The following is a 22974-nucleotide window of genomic DNA, read 5'->3' as shown; positions in this document are numbered from 1 at the left end:
CCTTCCAGGGGTTAGGTATCTCTGTCCACCAACCAAGCCACTTCCTCTGGGACTAATGGGTGGGCCCAGGTCCCCCCGTTACTCCGCATCCTAATCCAAGGACCCTGTAGATAGCGGCCTCCTGCTGCGTCTCCTTAATTTCATTGAATGCTGCTTCAATTCCTTGGGCCACTTCCCCACAGCCCCAGCACCGTCTTTGCCCTCTTCTCAGGGCCTTTAGCCAGCAAGTCCCAGCAGCCAGCCCGCAGCTCCCCCTTGCTCCCCCACTCCCTGCCAGCAGCTGCTCAGTCCAAGGTGCTACCCTTGCTGCAGCCTGCGAGAAACACAGTCCTCTCTCCTTGGGCTTCCCGCTGCTACTGACCCTCCTCTGCCCTGCAGCTCCTTCTGTACTAGCCCACTGGGCCATGATTGGCTGCTCTGTGCAGCCTCTCCCCAGTTGGCTGCTTGAAGGACTCCCCACTACACTCCTTTCTGGGACAGGGTGTGGAAGGCCCATGAGGCCTCTATTAGCTCATTCCTCTCCGGTGTGGGGTAAACACCCCATCACACTCAACACACTCCGCAGAGGAAACACCAGCAAGCAAATCATGTCACTGCTCTGTGCCTCAGTTTCCCCATCTATAAAATGATAGTAATGATACTGACCTCCCTTATAAAGCACTTTGAGATCTACTGATGAAAAGCGCTATCTAAGAGCTAAGCATTATTATATGAGCAAGCTGCCTCATTCTGCACCAGCTGAAATTGCCAAATGGTTTTCAGAGGTAGCCTCAAGTAGAGCACATATCAGCAATCCAAGCCTGAAGTACAAAAATCATAGATCACTGTGGTGAGGTCTGCACTGGGGAAGAATGGCAGCAGTCTTCTAGTAAAATGCAGATAGAAAAAGCAATTTTGTGCACTGTCATTGGTCTAGATAGACATGGAGAAGGATGGAAATAGCTATCTATTGAGTGTGAAGGCTCCCCATTACTTCACTCCCCCACAGTGGCAGCTAAGCTCTACCCTGTGTAAAAAAGAGACACACACAATATTAAGGGCAAGCAAAAAGGCAAAGCTATTTATTGCACCCAAGTTTGACAGGCAGAATCATGCCCAGGGGAGGAAAATCTCACTGGTATATTGAGGCCAAAGTCCATCCTCACTGGCAAGTGGGCATCACTGGAACACATATTTAGCACAGATAAAACTCTTTATTTTAAAGAGACCAACACTCTATCTTTGAGTTAGTCTCTCTCAAATCTCCCGCTGTCAGTACAAGGAGTCTCTCAGCCTTTCACTCCTCCAGCGTTAGAGGTTACAAGACACTCTTTCCCCACATGCTGTTAAACTCTACGAGCCCCTTTCACTGCACCACGGTATCATCTGTAATCATCATCATTCCACAACGTCTAAGTCCAGAAGCATCAGGGCAGCCTCAGACCACGTGAAAATGACAGAACAAGCCCAGGGGAAAGCAGAAGAGAGAAGGAATATTCACTGCTGCAACACATGCTAGTACCCTCCTTTAGCCTGTTCACTTCGCTCAGCTAGCCTGTTACACTGGGGTGAGTTGGCATTGACCTCAATGGAGCAACATGGATTTACACCAGCTGAGGATCTGGCCCAGCTTTTTCCAAAGCCAGGTAATAAGGAATTTGGGGCAAAGTACATTGGCTGTAACCCTCAGAGCAGGGAACTTTTCGTGTGTTTGTACAGCATTGAATAAACCAATGGAGTTAAATGACTGTTGACGATCTTCAGCATTTCTTTCCCTATTGTTTCTTCTTAAATGATCCAGGCAAGAATGAACCTTTCACCTCAGACAAACAAACCCAAAATAACAGAATTTAGGAGAGCATACAGTGCAGCATATATCATTATAGGCGAACCCAAATTAGCAGACTGAACCCAAACCAATCCAGATTTGGATTTTGGAACTATTCATCTCTTGATATGAACTTCTCAACTTGGGCCTCTACATTTTACTACTGATATCTCAGGGATGGGTCCTTCAGCGTCGTATCTGTGCACTAAATACTCAGCTGCAATCCAGTCCATGTATTTTAGATACAAATGCGGTGTTAAATACCTCCTGCTTTCTCCAACAGACTCCATTGCAGCCGGTGATGCAGGGACCACCATGCAAAGTAGGGAAGGTGAGGTTGAACCCCTGGAAATTCCACCCCACAACCCAGCAGGGGCATACAGAAGGAAGGGGAAAACCCAGAGGCTCTTAACGACTTAGGCTGGGATTTTCAAACACATTGAAATGCACTGGTAGCTGAGGTGCCTAATTCCCTTTAGGCTCCTTTGAAAATCCCCATCCTCAGGAAGAGATGATCAGAGATAAAATGTTCTTAGAAGTGCAGAAGGAGATGAGGAAGGAGTTGGAAATGAAGCAGCAGCCGGAGGAGGAAAGAGTGCAGAAGGAGACGCTGAGCATGTAGAGGGAATTGTAGGATGCACAAGAGAGGCAAAGACTGAAGCTGCAGGTGGACAAAAAGGCCCAAAGATAAAGCAAACACATGGAGCACAAGATCTGTGTGAGGTGCATAAGAGAGCTGAAATGCCAGTTCATCTCAGACAGAAAGATATGGGCTTTACTGCCATCAGACAAACACGAACAGCAAGAATATATTAAGGCTTGGCAGCCTAACACCCCTTTATCCACTTCACATCCTAGAGACTGCCCTGGTCCTTATCACCCATCCCCCTGCACCCTCTCCCGAACCCGCTCCATGCTATGCTACCCCTTCCTCTTACTGCTCTGCTAAATCAGATACTACACATTGCAACTCTGCAGCCCTATCGACAGCCCCCTCAACTTACGTTTGTTTAATTGTTTATTTAAAGGTTTGTTATAAAATATGCTGAAGTGGGGGGGAGGGGTTAATTAGGCAACAAAAAGAGGAAACTGCTGCCAGAAGAGATTTAATGAATCTCCGCATTAGAGAAATCTCACCCAACTGATAATTATACCTCATGAAATCATCCTCATTTCCCTCATCCCCCACCTCTCCACTTAGGATGAAATTATCAAGTACTGCACATAATCAGGAAGCAGGTATCTAAAAATCAGTTAATACACAGCTTCATTTATAGTCCATCATTACCAATATTTGCTATTTGATTCCAGTTCAAGTTTCTCTCTCTTCCTGTTGCTGCACTTGCTGAGAAACGGCAGAGAGAACCTTGTACCACCAAGCTAGAACTCCTAACATCATTGCTGGACAATTCCACCCCACAGGCTGGGAGAGAAAACCTTCCCTCTCACAAATGTTGTGCAAACAAAACTCTGGAATAAGATCAGAGATGCAATCAATGGGCTTCACTTTGCTATGATAGCCCACGTTTTTGGCTTGTTCGCACTGAATACATGCTAGTGGTACACTATATTTGTCACAAGTCCCCATAAACCATTGGCTATTACTCTCCCACGGAGAACTGGACACCCTTCCAGAGAGATTCTTGTTCGAATGTAGGGTCATCCTCCATGTGAGCTAATCCTCCATGTGAGCTAATCACAGAGCTATCCTCATTCAGACATTCTTTAGCTGCTCCCTGCACCCCCCATTTCCTGCATGATAAGTGGATTTGGGGGCCTGCTCCCAAATCTGTGCTATACTTGGACAAGAATGATAGCGGTAGAGCAGGCCAAATGGGTGTTAACATCAGGCTGCTGGAATTGCTGCGTGTCTCAGGGCTTGTCCTGAGACCGTGCCATAAGCCTCATGCCACAAAATTCCGGTCCCCCACCTGTCGTGCCCTAGCAAATTCCACTCCCAGCAGCTGTGACTCTTCCCTTGCCACCCAACTGCATTTGAAATTGGAGGCCATTATACAAAGCATTCATGGCTGCTCTGCAATGATCTACTCACTTAGCCCTTGATCCTGCAAGCTATTCCGCACTTCAAAAGGGAGAGTGCAAAGCTGTTCTGCTCCAGCAAGCAGAGGCCACAGTGAACACAAGTAAGGCCCAGATCCTCAAAGGTGTTTAGGCACTAATTCCCATTGAAACCAATGGGAATTCGGTGCCGAAATGCCTCTGAGTAGCTGAGCCTAAGTGTAAGCCTCTGTACAGAGCAGATGTATCCAGACCCTAATAAGCCAGCTCCTTGATGGGAAATGGTGTGCATGAGGGGGCCTGGGTTTACGCCATAGACTTCAAAAGGCCTTAGCTGCACTCCCCTCTTTAGCCTTACTCATATTTCAAGGCAGGAGTAATGACAGGCATTGCAGCAGTTTTCTCGGTAAGTTCTCCAGTGAGCTCTACCCTGCTCTTCACTTTCTCCCTTGTCTGTATACACATAGCACGCTGCACCTGTGCTCTGACAATGTAAGCCTTTACTGCAGATGGAGCCTATGGGTGAAATTGTAGTTCAACCCCCAACTCACTCAACCTTTCTTGACTACCAACTAATGGCTGGTGATGGTAGCCTCTGTCCCATGGATGCATGTCCACAAGGGTATGTCTACACACTGGCTTCCCCTCGGGTTAACCTCAGCCAGACAGATCAAGGCAGAAGGTGCTAACCTGCATCTCCACTAACGTAAAGGTCAGGATTAGGACAAGAATAGCTCTGACACGTTAGCTAACCTCAACCTACCATCACTTTTCCTACCACAGAAAAACCTTGAGAAATGCACTTTTGCCAATTCATTCCACATAAGCCACTGAACATTCAAAAGATAATAATTACATACTATCCTGGGCTTTGGAGTCTTTAAAAAGTCGCCAAGGAACAGATTTCATGTTAAACTCTAACCTCCTGCAAATTTGCATTAGTAAAAACAAAGCCATAAAGCCCCACTCTTGCCTAGTGACAGGTTTCAGAGTAGCGGCCGTGTTAGTCGGTACTCGCAAAAAGAAAAGGAGTACTAGTGGCACCTTAGAGAATATATGCTCAAATAAATTTCTTATTCTTGCCTAGTGTTGCTCTGCCCATTGGTTAGTAGGAGTTACAGCATATGAAAGAAAACAAAAAAGGTCTGGAGCCCCTCTAAATCCTATTTACTTTAACTACCTCCAATTAAAAATGTTCAAATGGATTTCAACCAGATTTTCACAAAACTACTAATCTCAAGTGGTGACAAGCTTCAAACTGAAACAACATTTAACAGCTAATTTATACTGTTGAAAACCCAATAAGCAAAATATTTGAGGATGAGGGAATGAGGGAAGGTTATATAAATGGCAATCACTGACACAGCCCTTGCTGTGGTCACCTTGATTCACAAATAACACAAAAGTTTTCCCCTGGAGATTTAAGGCCTTGCCTGCACTGAAGTCCAATGACAAGTGGTCTTTGTTAACAAGAAAGCAAGCAACACTGGTGGGGTTAACCTTGTTAGTCACGGATGAGGATTTTTGATTTTTTTTTCAAACAGAAGCATAATATTTTTCATTGCTGATTCTGCCACTCATTAAATTAATGCCACTTAATGTCACGGCAAACCTGGTGGCTGAACTTTGTGACTTTGTCCTCACCCATAACTATTTCTCATTTGGGGACAATATATACCTTCAGATCAGCGGCACTGCTATGGGTACCCGCATGGCCCCACAGTGTGCCAACATTTTTATGGCTGACTTAGAACAACGCTTCCTCAGCTCTCGTCCCCTAACGCCCCTACTCTACTTGCGCTACATTGATGACATCTTCATCATCTGGACCCATGGAAAAGAAGCCCTTGAGGAATTCCACCATGATTTCAACAATTTCCATCCCACCATCAACCTCAGCCTGGTCCAGTCCACACAAGAGATCCACTTCCTGGACACTACGGTGCTAATAAGTGATGGTCACATAAACACCACTCTATACTGGAAACCTACTGACCGCTATTCCTACCTACATGCCTCCAGCTTTCACCCAGACCACACCACACGATCCATCGTCTACAGCCAAGCTCTACGATACAACCGCATTTGTTCCAACCCCTCAGACAGAGACAAACTCCTACAAGATCTCTATCAAGCATTCTTACAACTACAATATCCACCTGCTGAAGTGAAGAAACAAATTGACAGAGCCAGAAGAATACCCCAAAGTCACCTACTACAGGACAGGCCCAACAAAGAAAATAACAGAACGCCACTAGCCGTCACCTTCAGCCCCCAACTTAAACCTCTCCAGCGCATCATCAAGGATCTACAACCTATCCTGAAGGACAACCCATCACTCTCACAGATCTTGGGAGACAGGCCAGTCCTTGCCTACAGACAGCCCCACAACCTGAAGCAAATACTCACCAGCAACCACACATCACACAACAGAACCACTAACCCAGGAACCTATCCTTGCAACAAAGCCCGTTGCCAACTGTGTCCACATATCTATTCAGGGGACACCATCATAGGGCCTAATCACATCAGCCACACTATCAGAGGCTCATTCACCTGCACATCTACCAATGTGACATCATTGGTCATGCCGTCATGTGCCAGCAATGCCCCTCTGCCATGTACATTGGTCAAACTGGACAGTCTCTATGTAAAAGACTAAATGGACACAAATCAGATATCAAGAATGATAACATTCATAAACCAGTCGGAGAACACTTCAATCTCTCTGGTCACTCGATTACAGACCTAAAAGTAGCAATATTACAACAAAAAGACTTCAAAAACAGACTCTAACGAGAGACTGCTGAATTGGAATTAATTTGCAAACTGGATACAATTAATTTAGGCTTGAATAGGGACTGGGAGTGGATGGGTCATTACACAAAGTAAAACTATTTCCCCATGTTTATTCCCCCACCCCACCCCCCACTGTTCCTCAGACGATCTTGTTAACTGCTGGAAATGGCCCACCTTGATTATCACTACAAAAGGTCGCCCCCTCCCCCCCCCCCACTCTCCTGCTGGTAATAGCTCATCTTAAGTGATCACTCTTACAGTGTGTATGGTAACACCCATTTTTTCATGTTCTGTGTGTGTATAAACCTCCTCACTGTATTTTCCACTGAATGCATCCGATGAAGTGAGCTGTAGCTCACAAAAGCTTATGCTCAAATAAATTGGTTAGTCCGTAAGGTGCCACAAGCACTCCTTTTCTTTTTGCAAACACAGACTAACACGGCTGCTACTCTGAAACTAGACAGATACTGGATCCGATGGAAGAAGAAAGTTATGCTTGGCACCCACTGCATTACAGATTGCTCTGGTGAAATTTGGAGTTACAGCGATATGTCCAAAGAGCATGGTAAAAGCAGGAAGCTGCCTAGAGAAGATGTTTAAGTTTATTAATAATTTGGAATTAGGAATAAGCAAAGATTACTCTGTGGCTATCAGTGACCTCCTTCCTGAACAGCCGTGTTCATTGTGCACCATAAAATCAGAACTCGGTATGAATACACTGCAAGCTCTTTGGGGCAAGTGCTGTCATTTACTATGTGTTTGTATAGTGCCTAGAACAGTGGAGCTCAGCCTGATTGGCCTCTAGGTGCTACCACAATATAAATGTTTATAATAATCAATAACTTACAGAGCGCTGTGTTGCTAGAGATGTGTAAAACCAGCAGTGGTTTTGTTTTTACTTTTGCAAAACATCAGCTGTCAAGTTTTGGTTTTGCAAAAAGAAAAATCAATAACATGGGTGGCCTGGAATGAGCTTCTTCCCTTAAACTCCCAGAAAGCTTAGGGAGCTTTGGACATTAACCATATGATGTACTCAGATGGAAAAAGGACAACAGGCAGTATTTCAAGAAGCTAAAAGCAAAATGCATTACAAAAAAATCACCTCACAATGTTGTATTCAGTGTTACCAACTCTTGTGATAGCTTTTCCTTAAAAATTCCAATTCCTGGAGTCATGTGATTATGTGATAATATCAGCTCTTATTTTAAAAAGTAAGTTTCTTGTCTTCGTGTTTGCAGAGAAAAGCTTGAAAACATGAACCCTCTGGTTCAGAAAACAGAAGGCAAATTTTTAAAAAATGCAAATTTAATTATTTTTTTAAAAATATGTAAACCAATCTCATGATTTTGGGGCTCGAACGTGTAAGTTTTAAACATTTGGGATTGGCAATAACATGTACCAAAGATTCGTCAAGTCTAAGGCCAGAGGGGACCATTGTGATCATCTAGTCTGACCTCCAGTACAGCACAGGCCAGAGACCTGACCCAAAATAATTCTAGAGCAGATCTTTTAGAAAAACCTCCAATTTTGATTTAAAAATTCTTAGTGATGGAGAATCCATCACAACCTTCGGCAAACTGTTCCAATGCTTAATTATCCTCGCTGTAGCGTAGTAGAGACTCACTGGTGCGGCGCCTCCTGCTGGTTGCCCTGGGAATTAGCTCAATTCCAGCTGGGAGCACCCTCTGCTGGCCAATGGCTCACCTGTCTCAGGCCCCCGTGTCCCTACCGGAGCCTGGTGCCCCTTACCCTGGGGTTCTGCCCCAGCACCGCTCCCACTCTCTGGGTCTCCCCTCCCAGGGGAACCCCAACCCTCTAAGCCCACCTCACCTCAGTGGCTACTGCCAGTCATCATCTAGCCCCTGTTCAGAGGGGCAGACTGCAATATAATGGCCACTCATCATTGGCAAGGGGGTTTGGACCCTCTGCTTTTCCCTGCAGCCCAGTACCTCTCTAGGCCTTCCTGTCAGGCCGCAGCCTGGGAGGTTGCCAGGCCTGAGCTCCCCAGCACTGCTCTGTCCACGGTACCCTTTGCTCCTTCAGGCAGATAGGTCCATCTCTCTCCAAAGCTAGAGAGAGACTCTCAGCTCCTGGCTCACAGCCCTTTTGTAGGGCCAGCTGTGGCTGCTTCCCCAATCAGCCTAGCCTTTCCACGCTCACTGTCAAAAAATGACACCTTATTTCCAATCTGAATTTGTCTAGCTTCAATTTCCAGCATTTGGATTGTGTTAGACCTTTCTCTGCTAGGCTGAAGAGCCCATTATTAGATATTTGTTCCCCATGTAGGTCCTTATAGACTGTAATTAAGTCAGCCCTTAACCTTCTCTTTGTTAAGCTAAATAGATTGATTTCTTTGAGTCTGTCACTATACGGCAGGTTTTCTAATCCGTTAAGCATTCTCATGGCTCTTCTCTGAACCCTCTCCCATTTATCGACATCCTTCTTGAATTGTGGACATTGGATCTGGACTCGGTATTCCAGCAGTGGTCACATCAGTGCCAAATATAGAGAACAGAACATAAGAAAATAAGCTCTTTATTCCTACCCGAGAGTCCCCTATTTAGCTCTAGTCATTAGCTCATTAGGTTGCAGCATCACACTGGGGTCTCCTGTGCAGTTGATTATCCACCACAACCCCCAAATCTTTTTCAAGTCATTCTGTAAGTGTGGCCTACATTCTTTGTTCCTAGATGCTATATTTACATCTAGCCATATTAAAATTCATATTGTTCGCTTGCGCCCTGTTGACCAAGCAATCCTGATTGCTTCGAATCAGTGACCTGTCCTCTTCGTTATTTGCCACTTCCCGCATTTCTCGTGATATATGCAAACTTTTTCAATGATTAATTTATGTTTTCTTCCAGGTCATTGACAAAAATGTTAAATAGCGAAGGGCCCAGAACTGATCCCGGAGGGACCCCACTGGAAACACACCTGCTTGATGATGATTTGCCATTTACAATTACATTTTGAGACCTATCACTTAGCCAGTTTTTAATCCATTTTGTGTGTGCCATGCTAATTTTACACTGTTCTAATTTTTTAATCAAAACGTTGTACGCTGGCAAGTCCAAGCAGAAGTCTAAGTATGGCATGACAAGACTATTATTTTTATCAACCAAACTCATAATCTCATCAAAAAAAGTTACCTAGTTGACAGGATCAGTTTTCCATAAACTCATGTTGATTTGCATTAATTATATTGCCCTCCATTAGTTCTTAAATTAATCCTATAACAGCCTATAATAGCCACTCCATTTTCTAGCCCAGGTTTGATGTCAGGCTGACAGGCCTATAATTACCCAGGTCATCCCATTTACTCTTTTTAAAAATTGGCACATTAGCTGTGTTCCAGTCTTCTGGAACTTCTCCAGTGCTCCAAGACTTATCCAAAATCAGCATTAACAATCCAGTCAGCTCCTCAGACAGCTCTTGTAAAACTCCTGGACCTGCTGATATTAAAATATCTAACTGTAATAGCTGCTGTGTAACATCCTCCCAGGATACTAGGGGAAAGAAAAGAGTGAGATCATCACCATATGACACTAGGGCATCTGATATTTCCCAAAATCCAGAACAGGAATATTTATGGAACACATCTGCCTTTCCTTTACTATCAGTGGTAATTCTACCATTTCCAACTAGTAAAGGACCAGGACCCATTGTCAGGATTCTGTTTGTTCCTACACATCTGTATCACAGGGTATAATTTGCATAATTATTGCTCCAAAACATATTTTTAATCCAATCAAATGCATTTTAGTAGCTCTTGATTGCATCAGGTGACAAAAAAGGAGTGTGTTTTATATGCCGGATGGGTGGTCACCCGGCTTGGAAGCCAGTGGGCGTTTACAGCGAAGTTCATGGATTGCCTACTACCAACCTCTTAGAGTTCAAAAACCAAGGATCAGGCCTCATAAAACACATGGGACTTGCTTTCAAACCATGAGATTTTTTTACAACTATAAACGGGGGGCGCTCGCTGCTTGCCCTGGTGCGCGAGCCTTCAGGCTGCACATGAGTCATGGCTCCCAGCTTTTCTCCACAAGCGGGCAGGAAGGCTGGGAACCGTGCCCCAAGTACTCCGCCGACTCCAGCAAGCAGGGCCTTCGATGGGGCAACCCTCACGACAGCCCTGGCAGAAAGCGCGAGAGTGGGTTACACGCCCGGGAGCGAGCGTGCGCACGTGGGCGGGGGGGCGTGCAAGCGTTCGCGGCCGGCAGAGGGCGCTGTGGAGCCGACACGCTCTGCGCGGGGGCGGGGAGCTGCGCAGAGGCCCGGCGAGGAACAAAGGCAGCGGGAGCCCGCCGGGGCTCTTTGTGCCGCGGCCGCGTCTCCGGCCCCGCGAGGGCCGCGGGTCTCCGCGCCACGTGCCGCCGGCAAAACCCGGCCCCGGCCCCGCCCGGCGATGGGCATCGACCCGCTGCTGCGGCCGCCCGGGGGAGGCGCGGCGCGGCGCGAGACGCTGCGGCGCGGGAGAAGCAGCCGCGCGCCGGGGCCGCCACCTGCCGGCAGACACCGGCCCGGCCGCTCCGGGGTGCGGCGGGGGAGGCCCGCGGGGAGCAGCCCGGCCACGTGGCTCCCTCCCGCCGCGGGGGAGAGACCGGCCGGCAGCGCGCGCCGGGCTCCTGCGCTACTGCAAGGTGCAGCCCGGCCCCGGGGCCCTGCGGCGGGCTCCGTGCCCGGCCCCACTGCTCCCTGCCCGGCCCCACTGCTCTCTGCCCGGCCCCACTGCTCCCTGCCCGGCCCCACTGCTCCCTGCCCGGCCCCACTGCTCCCTGCCCGGCCGGGGCCCGGCCCCACTGCTCCCTGCCCGGCCCCACTGCTCCCTGCCCGGCCGGGGCCCGGCCCCACTGCTCCCTGCCCGGCCCCACTGCTCCCTGCCCGGCCGGGGCCCGGCCCCACTGCTCCCTGCCCGGCCGGGGCCCGGCCCCACTGCTCCCTGCCCGGCCCCACTGCTCTCTGCCCGGCCCCACTGCTCCCTGCCCGGCCCCACTGCTCCCTGCCCGGCCCCACTGCTCCCTGCCCGGCCGGGGCCCGGCCCCACTGCTCCCTGCCCGGCCGGGGCCCGGCCCCACTGCTCCCTGCCCGGCCGGGGCCCGGCCCCACTGCTCCCTGCCCGGCCGGGGCCCGGCCCCACTGCTCCCTGCCCGGCCCCACTGCTCCCTGCCCGGCCGGGGCCCGGCCCCACTGCTCCCTGCCCGGCCCCACGGCTCCCTGCCCAGCCGGGGCCCGGCCCCACGGCTCCCTGCCCGGCCGGGGCCCGGCCCCACTGCTCCCTGCCCGGCCGGGGCCCGGCCCCACTGCTCCCTGCCCGGCCCCACGGCTCCCTGCCCGGCCGGGGCCCGGCCCCACTGCTCCCTGCCCGGCCCCACGGCTCCCTGCCCGGCCGGGGCCCGGCCCCACGGCTCCCTGCCCGGCCGGGGCCCGGCCCCACGGCTCCCTGCCCGGCCGGGGCCCGGCCCCACGGCTCCCTGCCCGGCCGGGGCCCGGCCCCACGGCTCCCTGCCCGGCCGGGGCCCGGCCCCACGGCTCCCTGCCCGGCCGGGGCCCGGCCCCACGGCTCCCTGCCCGGCCGGGGCCCGGCCCCACGGCTCCCTGCCCGGCCGGGGCCCGGCCCCACGGCTCCCTGCCCGGCCGGGGCCCGGCCCCACGGCTCCCTGCCCGGCCGGGGCCCGGCCCCACGGCTCCCTGCCCGGCCGGGGCCCGGCCCCACGGCTCCCTGCCCGGCCGGGGCCCGGCCCCACGGCTCCCTGCCCGGCCCCACGGCTCCCTGCCCGGCCGGGGCCCGGCCCCACTGCTCCCTGCCCGGCCCCACTGCTCCCTGCCCGGCCGGGGCCCGGCCCCACTGCTCCCTGCCCGGCCCCACTGCTCCCTGCCCGGCCGGGGCCCGGCCCCACTGCTCCCTGCCCGGCCCCACTGCTCCCTGCCCGGCCGGGGCCCGGCCCCACTGCTCCCTGCCCGGCCGGGGCCCGGCCCCACTGCTCCCTGCCCGGCCGGGGCCCGGCCCCACTGCTCCCTGCCCGGCCCCACTGCTCCCTGCCCGGCCCCACTGCTCCCTGCCCGGCCCCACGGCTCCCTGCCCGGCCGGGGCCCGGCCCCACTGCTCCCTGCCCGGCCCCACTGCTCCCTGCCCGGCCCCACTGCTCCCTGCCCGGCCGGGGCCCGGCCCCACTGCTCCCTGCCCGGCCCCACTGCTCCCTGCCCGGCCGGGGCCCGGCCCCACTGCTCCCTGCCCGGCCGGGGCCCGGCCCCACTGCTCCCTGCCCGGCCCCACTGCTCCCTGCCCGGCCGGGGCCCGGCCCCACGGCTCCCTGCCCGGCCCCACGGCTCCCTGCCCGGCCGGGGCCCGGCCCCACGGCTCCCTGCCCGGCCGGGGCCCGGCCCCACTGCTCCCTGCCCGGCCGGGGCCCGGCCCCACGGCTCCCTGCCCGGCCGGGGCCCGGCCCCACTGCTCCCTGCCCGGCCGGGGCCCGGCCCCACTGCTCCCTGCCCGGCCGGGGCCCGGCCCCACTGCTCCCTGCCCGGCCGGGGCCCGGCCCCACTGCTCCCTGCCCGGCCGGGGCCCGGCCCCACTGCTCCCTGCCCGGCCGGGGCCCGGCCCCACTGCTCCCTGCCCGCCCGGGGCCCGGCCCCACTGCTCCCTGCCCGCCCGGGGCCCGGCCCCACGGCTCCCTGCCCGCCCGGGGCCCGGCCCCACGGCTCCCTGCCCGCCCGGGGCCCGGCCCCACGGCTCCCTGCCCGCCCGGGGCCCGGCCCCACGGCTCCCTGCCCGCCCGGGGCCCGGCCCCACGGCTCCCTGCCCGCCCGGGGCCCGGCCCCACGGCTCCCTGCCCGCCCGGGGCCCGGCCCCACGGCTCCCTGCCCGCCCGGGGCCCGGCCCCACGGCTCCCTGCCCGCCCGGGGCCCGGCCCCACGGCTCCCTGCCCGCCCGGGGCCCGGCCCCACGGCTCCCTGCCCGCCCGGGGCCCGGCCCCACGGCTCCCTGCCCGCCCGGGGCCCGGCCCCACGGCTCCCTGCCCGCCCGGGGCCCGGCCCCACGGCTCCCTGCCCGCCCGGGGCCCGGCCCCACGGCTCCCTGCCCGCCCGGGGCCCGGCCCCACGGCTCCCTGCCCGCCCGGGGCCCGGCCCCACGGCTCCCTGCCCGCCCGGGGCCCGGCCCCACGGCTCCCTGCCCGCCCGGGGCCCGGCCCCACGGCTCCCTGCCCGGCCGGGGCCCGGCCCCACGGCTCCCTGCCCGGCCGGGGCCCGGCCCCACGGCTCCCTGCCCGGCCCCACTGCTCCCTGCCCGGCCAGGGCCCGGCCCCACGGCTCCCTGCCCGGCCCCACTGCTCCCTGCCCGGCCGGGGCCCGGCCCCACTGCTCCCTGCCCGGCCCCACTGCTCCCTGCCCGGCCGGGGCCCGGCCCCACTGCTCCCTGCCCGGCCCCACGGCTCCCTGCCCGGCCGGGGCCCGGCCCCACTGCTCCCTGCCCGGCCCCACTGCTCCCTGCCCGGCCGGGGCCCGGCCCCTGCTCCTGCTCCCTGCCCGGCCCCACTGCTCCCTGCCCGGCCGGGGCCCGGCCCCTGCTCCTGCTCCCTGCCCGGCCCCACTGCTCCCTGCCCGGCCCCACTGCTCCCTGCCCGGCCGGGGCCCGGCCCCACTGCTCCCTGCCCGGCCCCACTGCTCCCTGCCCGGCCGGGGCCCGGCCCCACTGCTCCCTGCCCGCCCGGGGCCCGGCCCCACTGCTCCCTGCCCGCCCGGGGCCCGGCCCCACTGCTCCCTGCCCGCCCGGGGCCCGGCCCCACTGCTCCCTGCCCGCCCGGGGCCCGGCCCCACTGCTCCCTGCCCGCCCGGGGCCCGGCCCCACTGCTCCCTGCCCGCCCGGGGCCCGGCCCCACTGCTCCCTGCCCGCCCGGGGCCCGGCCCCACTGCTCCCTGCCCGGCCCCACTGCTCCCTGCCCGGCCGGGGCCCGGCCCCACTGCTCCCTGCCCGGCCCCACTGCTCCCTGCCCGGCCGGGGCCCGGCCCCACTGCTCCCTGCCCGGCCGGGGCCCGGCCCCACTGCTCCCTGCCCGGCCAGGGCCCGGCCCCACTGCTCCCTGCCCGGCCGGGGCCCGGCCCCACTGCTCCCTGCCCGGCCCCACTGCTCCCTGCCCGGCCGGGGCCCGGCCCCACTGCTCCCTGCCCGGCCCCACGGCTCCCTGCCCGGCCGGGGCCCGGCCCCACGGCTCCCTGCCCGGCCGGGGCCCGGCCCCACGGCTCCCTGCCCGGCCGGGGCCCGGCCCCACGGCTCCCTGCCCGGCCGGGGCCCGGCCCCACGGCTCCCTGCCCGGCCGGGGCCCGGCCCCACTGCTCCCTGCCCGGCCGGGGCCCGGCCCCACGGCTCCCTGCCCGGCCCCACTGCTCCCTGCCCGGCCGGGGCCCGGCCCCACGGCTCCCTGCCCGGCCCCACTGCTCCCTGCCCGGCCGGGGCCCGGCCCCACTGCTCCCTGCCCGGCCCCACTGCTCCCTGCCCGGCCGGGGCCCGGCCCCACTGCTCCCTGCCCGGCCCCACTGCTCCCTGCCCGGCCGGGGCCCGGCCCCACTGCTCCCTGCCCGGCCGGGGCCCGGCCCCACTGCTCCCTGCCCGGCCGGGGCCCGGCCCCACTGCTCCCTGCCCGGCCCCACTGCTCCCTGCCCGGCCGGGGCCCTGCTGCGGGGTCTGTGCCCGGCCCCGGGGCCCTGCGGCGGGGTCTGTGCCCGGCCCCACTGCTCCCTGCCCGGCCGGGGCCCGGCCCCACTGCTCCCTGCCTGGCCCCAGCTCCCTGCCCGGCCCCACTGCTCCCTGCCCGGCCGGGGCCCTGCGGCGCGGTCTGTGCCCGGCCCCACTGCTCCCTGCCCGGCCCCACTGCTCCCTGCCCGGCCGGGGCCCGGCCCCACTGCTCCCTGCCCGGCCCCAGCTCCCTGCCGGGGCCCTGCTCCCTGCTGCGGGGTCTGTGCCCGGCCCCACTGCTCCCTGCCCGGCCCCACTGCTCCCTGCCCGGCCGGGGCCCTGCGGCGGGGTCTGTGCCCGGCCCCACTGCTCCCTGCCCGGCCGGGGCCCGGCCCCACTGCTCCCTGCCCGGCCCCTGTTCCCTGCCCGGCCGGGGCCCGGCCCCTGCTCCCTGCCAGGGCCCTGCTCCCTGCTGCGGGGTCTGTGCCCGGCCGGGGCCCGGCCCCACTGCTCCCTGCCCGGCCCCTGCTCCCTGCCCGGCCGGGGCCCTGCTGCGGGGTCTGTGCCCGGCCCCTGCTCCCTGCCCGGCCGGGGCCCTGCTCCCTGCGGCGGGGTCTGTGCCCGGCCCCTGCTCCCTGCCCGGCCGGGGCCCTGCTCCCTGCTGCTGGCCCCATGCCCGGCCCCCCTGCTCCCAGCCCGGCCCCCCTGCTCCCAGCCCGGCCCCCCTGCTCCGGGGTCTGTGCCTGGCTCCTGCTCCCGGCCTGGCCCGCCTGGCTCCTGCTCCCGGCCTGGCCCACCTGCTCCCGGCCCGGCCCGGCCCCTGCTGCCGGGTCTGTGCCCGGCCCCTGCTCCCTGCCCGGCCGGGGCCCTGCTTCCTGCTGCTGGCCCCGTGCCCGGCCCCACTGCTCCCGGCCCGGGCCCTGCTCGGTCCCTGCTCCCTGCCCGGCCCCTGCTCCCTGCTGCTGGCCCCGTGCCCGGCCCCCTTGCTCCCTGCTGCGGGGTCTGTGCCCGGACCCTGCTCCCTGCTGCTGGCCCCGTGCCCGGTCCCTGCTCCCTGCTGCTGGCCCCGTGCCCGGTCCCTGCTCCCTGCTGCTGGCCCCGTGCCCGGTCCCTGCTCCCTGCTGCGGGGTCTGTGCCCGGCCCCTGCTCCCTGCTGCTGGCCCCGTGCCCGGCTCCACTGCTCCCTGCCCGGCCCCACTGCTCCCGGCCCCACTGCTCCCGGCTCGGCCCGGCCCCTGCTCGTGGCCCCATGCCCGGCCCCTGCTCTCTGCTGGTGGCCCCATGCCCGGCCCCTGCTCCCTGCTGGTGGCCCCATGCCCGGCCTCCCTGCCCGGCCCCTGCTCCCTGCTGGTGGCCCCGTGCCCGGCCCCCCGCTCCCTGCCCGTGGCCCCTTGCCCGGCCCCCCTGCTCCCTGCCTGGCCCCTGCTCCCTGCTGGTGGCCCCGTGCCCGGCCCCCCTGCCCGGCCCCTGCTCCCTGCTGGTGGTCCCGTGCCTAGCCCCTGCTCCCTGCTGCTGGCCCCGTGCCCGGCCCCCCTGCTCCCTGCCTGGCCCCCCTGCTCGGTCCCTGCTCCCTGCTGCGGGGTCTGTGCCCGGCCCCTGCTCCGGGCCAGGTCTGCTGGGTTCATGCCCTGCCTGGACTCTATTGCTGGCCCCATGCCCAGCCCTGCGCCATGCCCTGCCTGGCCCTGGATATGCTGGGTCTGTGCACAGACTGGCCCTTGCTGCTGGCCCCGTGGCCAGCCCTGCTCAGTGCCTGGCCATGGCACTGCTGGGTTCAAGTGCCCCGCCTGGCCCTATACCCAGCCCTGCACTCTGCCTATGCTGGGTTCATGCCCTGCCTGGCCCCTGCTGCCTCCTGGCTGTGGCTCTGCTGGGTTCAAGCCGTACCCACGCCTGAGGCTGCTGGGTCTATGCCCTGCCTAGCCATGAGGCTGCTGGTTCCTTACCGAGGCTAGCCCATGCTGCTGGCTGTGTGCCCGGCCCGCTCCATGCCCTCACTGGCCATGGTTCAGCTGGGCCTGTGCTCTAAGTGGCTCCTGCTGCTGAGTCTATTCCCTGCCCGGCCCCGATCTTCGCTCCTCCCTGCTGCTGCTGGGTCGGTGCCCTGCCTCGTGCCTGCTGCTGCTGGGTCGGTGCCCTGCCTCGTGCCTGCTGCTGCTGGGTCAGTGCCCTGCCTCGTGCCTGCTGCTGCTGGAAGGACAGCTCTGTGCTTTGAGCTCAATTTCCACCTCAAGCCCTGGCTGGGGAGGGGTTTTGCCCTCATAGTTATACATGGCTCGAGCCAGGGGGAGTTTACAGGGGCCCCTAAGGGGCCACTTCGGTTTTACTTTTGTGAAACATTTTAAAGGGATATTTTTGTGGAATGTTTTAGGGGCCTGTGCAGGTAGCAGCAGGCTCCAACATAGGGCAGCCATTTTCTACAGCACCAGATAGCCCACACCTTACTGGGTTTAAACCTTCCCGAGGAAGGTGTAGTTTCCAAAATAAACTTTACAGTTGTTTCCCCCACCCTCTTCACTTTTGGGGGGAAGAGGCTAAAGGGAAAGGGAGAGGGTGGAAGCCAGGCAATTACATGTTATAGGATTATGTCAAAACACACAACAATTTACCAATTGTAATCCGATAGGATAACTCCGCTTTCTAAACTCTCCTACAAAACTTGCAAAAAGAAAAGGAGGACTTGTGGCACCTTAGAGACTCACAAATTTATTTGAGCCTAAGCTTTACAATGCTGTGAGCTGAAGCTCACAAAAGCTTAGGCTCATATAAATTGGTGAGTCTCTAAGGTGCCACAAGTCCTCCTTTTCTTTTTGCGAATACAGACTGACACGGCTGCTCCTCTGAAACCTATAAAACTTGGAGCATAGTCATGCTCTGACGGATACATTTGAATCTCCCCCTCCCCCGCTGTTGCTTCCCTATAACGACCCGTCTCCACGCTCATGGCGGCATACAGAGACAGAAGCAGCAAAACAGGAGTTGAGAAAAGACCACCACTCAGGACTCCCCGCATCTCCGCTTAGGACCCAATCCTCTTAAGTGCTGACGGAAGCCAGTGCAAGTGGAGGCTTCTCAGAACTATGCAGGATCAGGCCCTGGAAGCAGCTTAGCTGAGTCCACACCTGAGGTTGCATTACAATCTCTGGCACAGATACCCCTGACTCTTGTCCAGCAAGTCTCCCTGCAGTGCTGAGTTTCAATCCCAGAAAAGAAATGCTTGGGCCTGAATTCTCAATTACATGAAGGTGAAAAGAGGCTTTAAAGTGCACGTAAATGTACCTTATACCCACTTTAAGGCCCTTCAGTTATCGAGCAGTACAATGAAACCTTAGTGTAAATGAGAATCAGACCTTTGTCCACACTTTCCCTTTGCTGTCACTTCTTCAAAGCAACATGCTCCCCCCATCCTTCTGGGGCATAGTGCTGAGGTGAAGACAAACGTATGTTTTCCCACCTTCATATCACAGATCACTTCTTATCCCTTTCTGCGGCAACATTTTCTCCTTGTCGCGCATGTCAAAGAGATAATTAACGTGCCACTGTTTCCAGCAGTACATTGGCCCAGCCAGGAGAGAATGATGTAGACTTTTCCCATGAACAGAGGGGTTTCTTGGTGGTCAGGTGGATTAGTGTAGCCCAAAAAAAACATCCCAGACAGTCTACAGGGGTCGGTAACTTTCCCCATCTCTCTCCCCCCAAGTTGCTTATATTCCAAACCCAAACTTGGTTTTTGAGTTGTTCTTTGTATTGCAACATTGGCTAATACTTTAATATGTGCTGTAATTTTTTTAATTGTTTTTTTCCCCATGCTTGCTTTATCTCGGAGCGTCTCTAATACATGTCGTCCCTCTTTTCATTCTGGGCCACCTAGGTATCCAATTTAGTGAGGTTATGTGAAAGAACTTCAGCTTTGCCATCCAGGGCCATCAGAGCCTTTGCCAGCCTGTTTGGCTAAGGAGATCTTCAGATATCTGTAATCACGGGCTCCTTAGTTTCAGCATCTGAAATCACATTGATAAGGCCAAAGATGGCAGTGGTTGTACTCTAAAATCCTCTCCTCTTTGGCTTTGGGTTTATTTTTTGGCACTGGTTTTTCTTTGTAGGTGTAAGAGCTCTGGGCTTTAAAGTACATAAATCCTGAAGTCTCACTTTACTTTTTCTTTTCTTCAAGTATTACATGATCACTGAGCATGAGCAGGTCTGGAGCAAATCCTTCTCTATGGTGGATATTGAGCTCTCGCTCTCTCGCAGTAGTAAACATTTTGGACTTGGTTTGTTTAAAAATAAGTATTTAAAGCATTTTGTTTTCATTCCAGTGATTTATAGTCTAACCAAATTCTGTAAAACTAAGCCAAAACTAGGTGAGAACTAAGCATGGGGAAATTTCAGCAAAAATAGGTTATTTCTGCTAAATTTATAACTGACTGATAGAAACACCATCTATGAAGAACCTCTGTAAAGTCTCAGCCTTAATTACAGTAGCACTAGTACAATGCCAAAACAAATGAGAAATTTAATACTATGGGCCAGATTCTCAGGTGGTGTCAATGAGCCTAGATCCTTCATCAGCTAAGGATCTGGCCCTATGAATTTTAGGGCGCATCTTTCATTATTCTATTAACTATTTATTTTTATGTTCTATACTATTCTGATAGAACAGTATAGGCTTTTGAGATCCTGCCTACATGCTGGTTTGCCAGTAATGCATTACAAAATATCCCCGTGCAGAATCATTGCTATAAACAGTTCTTTCATGCCACCATCTACATTCTTGGAATTGATATTGTGTTTTTTTTTTTTCCTTACGGGCATGGCAGAACAGATTAGGATACAGCCAATGAAGTCTTCTTCAGGTGTATAGTTCCAACTGGATCGTTGTGGAAGGCCTGGGGTTATCCAAAACATTGTGATATTTTTCTTAATCTTCTATGTCTTCCAGCTGTGGCCTGAAAAACACACTCACGTACAGGTGACACCAACTGTAAATACTCCACATTTGCCTCTCCAAAATGATTGGGGTACTACTATGGTACCTCCTAGTTCTAGGTAGGTACAGAAAGATACCATGGTTACTGCAGGCATCTCTGACAGTAAAGGTTGAATCTTTAATGGCACCCACTCTACAGTGTTAATATTTACAGATGTGTTAGCCATTGTGTGTAGAGTATCCATAATAACGGATTACCTTCTGTGAATTTGTTTCAGTGGCAATGTCTGTTCTTTTCAGAGCCAAGATAACACAGTAATGGGCACCATATAAAGACCTAGATTAGATAAATTCATTGTATGTTCAGGACCAGCTACATCCAGGTGGACTGAAGCCTGCTGCTGAGGGTTATATTTTTACATGTATTAGAGAATTGTGAGTACACAGGGGCAGGGGAATAGAAGTAAATGCCCCTACATGAGAGAATTGTAAGTTTGAAGGAACAGCTGATTGGGGTGGGGAGTCAAGCATATTTTGATGAAAGTGAAGCAAGGAGGCACAGAAGCAGTGGTTTAGCTATGTAGAGACCTGGGAGAACCTTGGATATTCTGTTTCCTGTGATTATAGAAACCAAAGGCACCCCCTGAGTTCATATGTCTAGGGATGGGTGCCAGACATCCTAACCCGAACACAGTGTGCTGGCCAGAAATGGCGGAACAACAGTGCTGTTCTCTCAGGGCGAGGGGGACATTCCAGCCTCCTGGGTCCAGAGTCTGTGATGAAACAGCAAAAGGAAAGCTGCTGAGCTCAGAACAAAGCACCACCAGTCAGCTGATCTGTGGGGTTTATTCTTAGCACAGGCAGGAAGCAGCCAGCTCCCCAAGCCAAAGGAAGGGGACTCAGTAATTGTCGCCATGCAGGAGAACTGAGGAGTAAAAAGTGCACGTGGCAGGAGGAAGAGGTGAACCCTCGGAGTGAAGAATCAGGTATTAATGCTTGACAGGAAGAGGGGTGAAATAAAAAGAAAGAGCAAAGGGAGATTTAAATCAGAACACCACTGCAAACTTAGCCAAGTACTTTATGTAAGTAACTTTTTACTCAGATTAAACAATATCTTGAGGCCCCTTTTAAATGTATTTAGGTGCCTAAGATCCATTGAAGTCAGTGGGTGCCAGGTACCTACTTTTAAAAAAAATCTGGCCCCTCGTTGATGAATGTACTATTCAGGCCCGCAGCCTCCAAAGCAGAGGGTTCTAAGTTAATTCTTCCTCCGTGCAGTGCTTACAGGTTAGAGCGGACGTGGCAGTCAGGACTCCTTTGTGGATTCAGGTTCTAGCTCTGATTTAGGACATTAGCCACAGCCCACTGAAGTCAAATGGAGTCTTTCCATTGATTGCAATGGGCTTTGGATCAGGCCTTTGCTGTGAAACCGTGGGCAAATCAATTAAACTCCCTGTGCCTCAGCTTCTTAATGTGCAGAGTACAGTAATGATTCTCTCATAGGGGGGTTGTTTAAGCTTAATTAATGTGTAAGAGGCACTTTGAGCGGCTTGGGGAAAGGTGCCATGTGTGTGCAAAGTGTCAGTCAGGGTGCAATTATTTCTAGGAATTCAAAGACGCATACAATCAATGGTGCCACTCCTTGTCAAAATACCTGAATATGAGCTGTGGTGCGCAGAACAACTGCTCATCTCTGGCCTCCTGCTCCAACTTTTCAATCACACGGATAGCCATAGGACACATACATTCCTTTGCAAAGAGAAACACGGGTGAGATCCCAAGCCCCAGTTTCCAGAAGTATCTTCCAGAGACTCCAATGAAGGCAGGTTCTTCTCCTTCAGATGATCAGAACTGTTGTAAAGGATTTTTTGGTTGGTTGGTTTGTGGCAGGGTAGTCCACACTTTTAAAGTGACAGCACTAAATTAGCAAAGATTGCAGATTATATCTGGAGATTTCAAAAGATTTCCTTTGAAGCTTCTTACTATCATTATTGGTAACCATAGACTGAGACCAAGCCAGCTGTGCAACAGCTGGAGACACATGGAACGACAGTGGCACAGAAGTTCTTAAAATTATTTGTGGACAGCATACAAATCCCGCCTTGACAAAGGTGTATTTACTTTAAATATAGATCCTTTCTGTGTTTGGAAAACAGGTGTGCAGACCTTCGGGTGGATTGACTCCCTGCCTCAGAAACAAATTTCTGTAGCCTCAAAAGGAAAGAAGTTCACAACAATCATCTGAATCAAATGTCAGTTTGTACTTCTGGGTGTTGGGAGAAGAGGGAATCTTTATGAACTCTCTGACATTCTCTGTTAAATACTTGTGTGCAGTTATGCATAGCTTAGCCAAGTTTGTGGTGACTGGCTCAGCCCAGTACGGAGCCAGCCAAAAAACATGACCTGCCAGGTTTTGCAACATAGATGGCCTCATATATTCAATTTGGTGATGAACAGTAGCCATAAAGTGTTTGTGGAGACTAACACAATAAAGTGTGTATATGTAGTTTGAAAAATAAATCACAATATTTATATATGCAGTTTGCCTAGAAATCAAATATCACAGTCTATGGGCAATAGCCCAGATTCAGTTATCAGGGACACCAGTATTATCAAATAAATCTCAACTGTATTTTAAACAGAGCACAGAGAAACACAGGGCATTTCTTTTTAGAATGTTAAGACAAATACCCTGTTTTTTATATTTATATTTTTATACATATGTACACACACATGCTTTATTCTCAT

General features: G+C 55.6%; 1 long non-coding RNA gene across 1 annotated transcript; it reads right to left on the bottom strand.

Annotated features, from left to right (window-relative positions):
- Positions 1-19082: 19082 nt before the first annotated feature.
- On the bottom strand, positions 19083-22192 carry LOC125636890 (uncharacterized). Its single transcript, XR_007356770.2, has 3 exons — positions 21881-22192; positions 20132-20245; positions 19083-19300 (listed from the first exon to the last, which is right to left on the bottom strand). It is a non-coding gene; the product is annotated as an uncharacterized LOC125636890 (long non-coding RNA).
- Between the last annotated feature and the right edge of the window lie 782 nt (positions 22193-22974).

The sequence above is a fragment of the Caretta caretta genome, chromosome 5 (genome assembly GCF_965140235.1).
Source record: "Caretta caretta isolate rCarCar2 chromosome 5, rCarCar1.hap1, whole genome shotgun sequence".
Classification (NCBI taxonomy): Eukaryota; Metazoa; Chordata; order Testudines; family Cheloniidae; genus Caretta; species Caretta caretta.
Note: the sequence above shows the minus strand (reverse complement) of the source record. Positions and strands in the feature narration are given on the sequence as shown.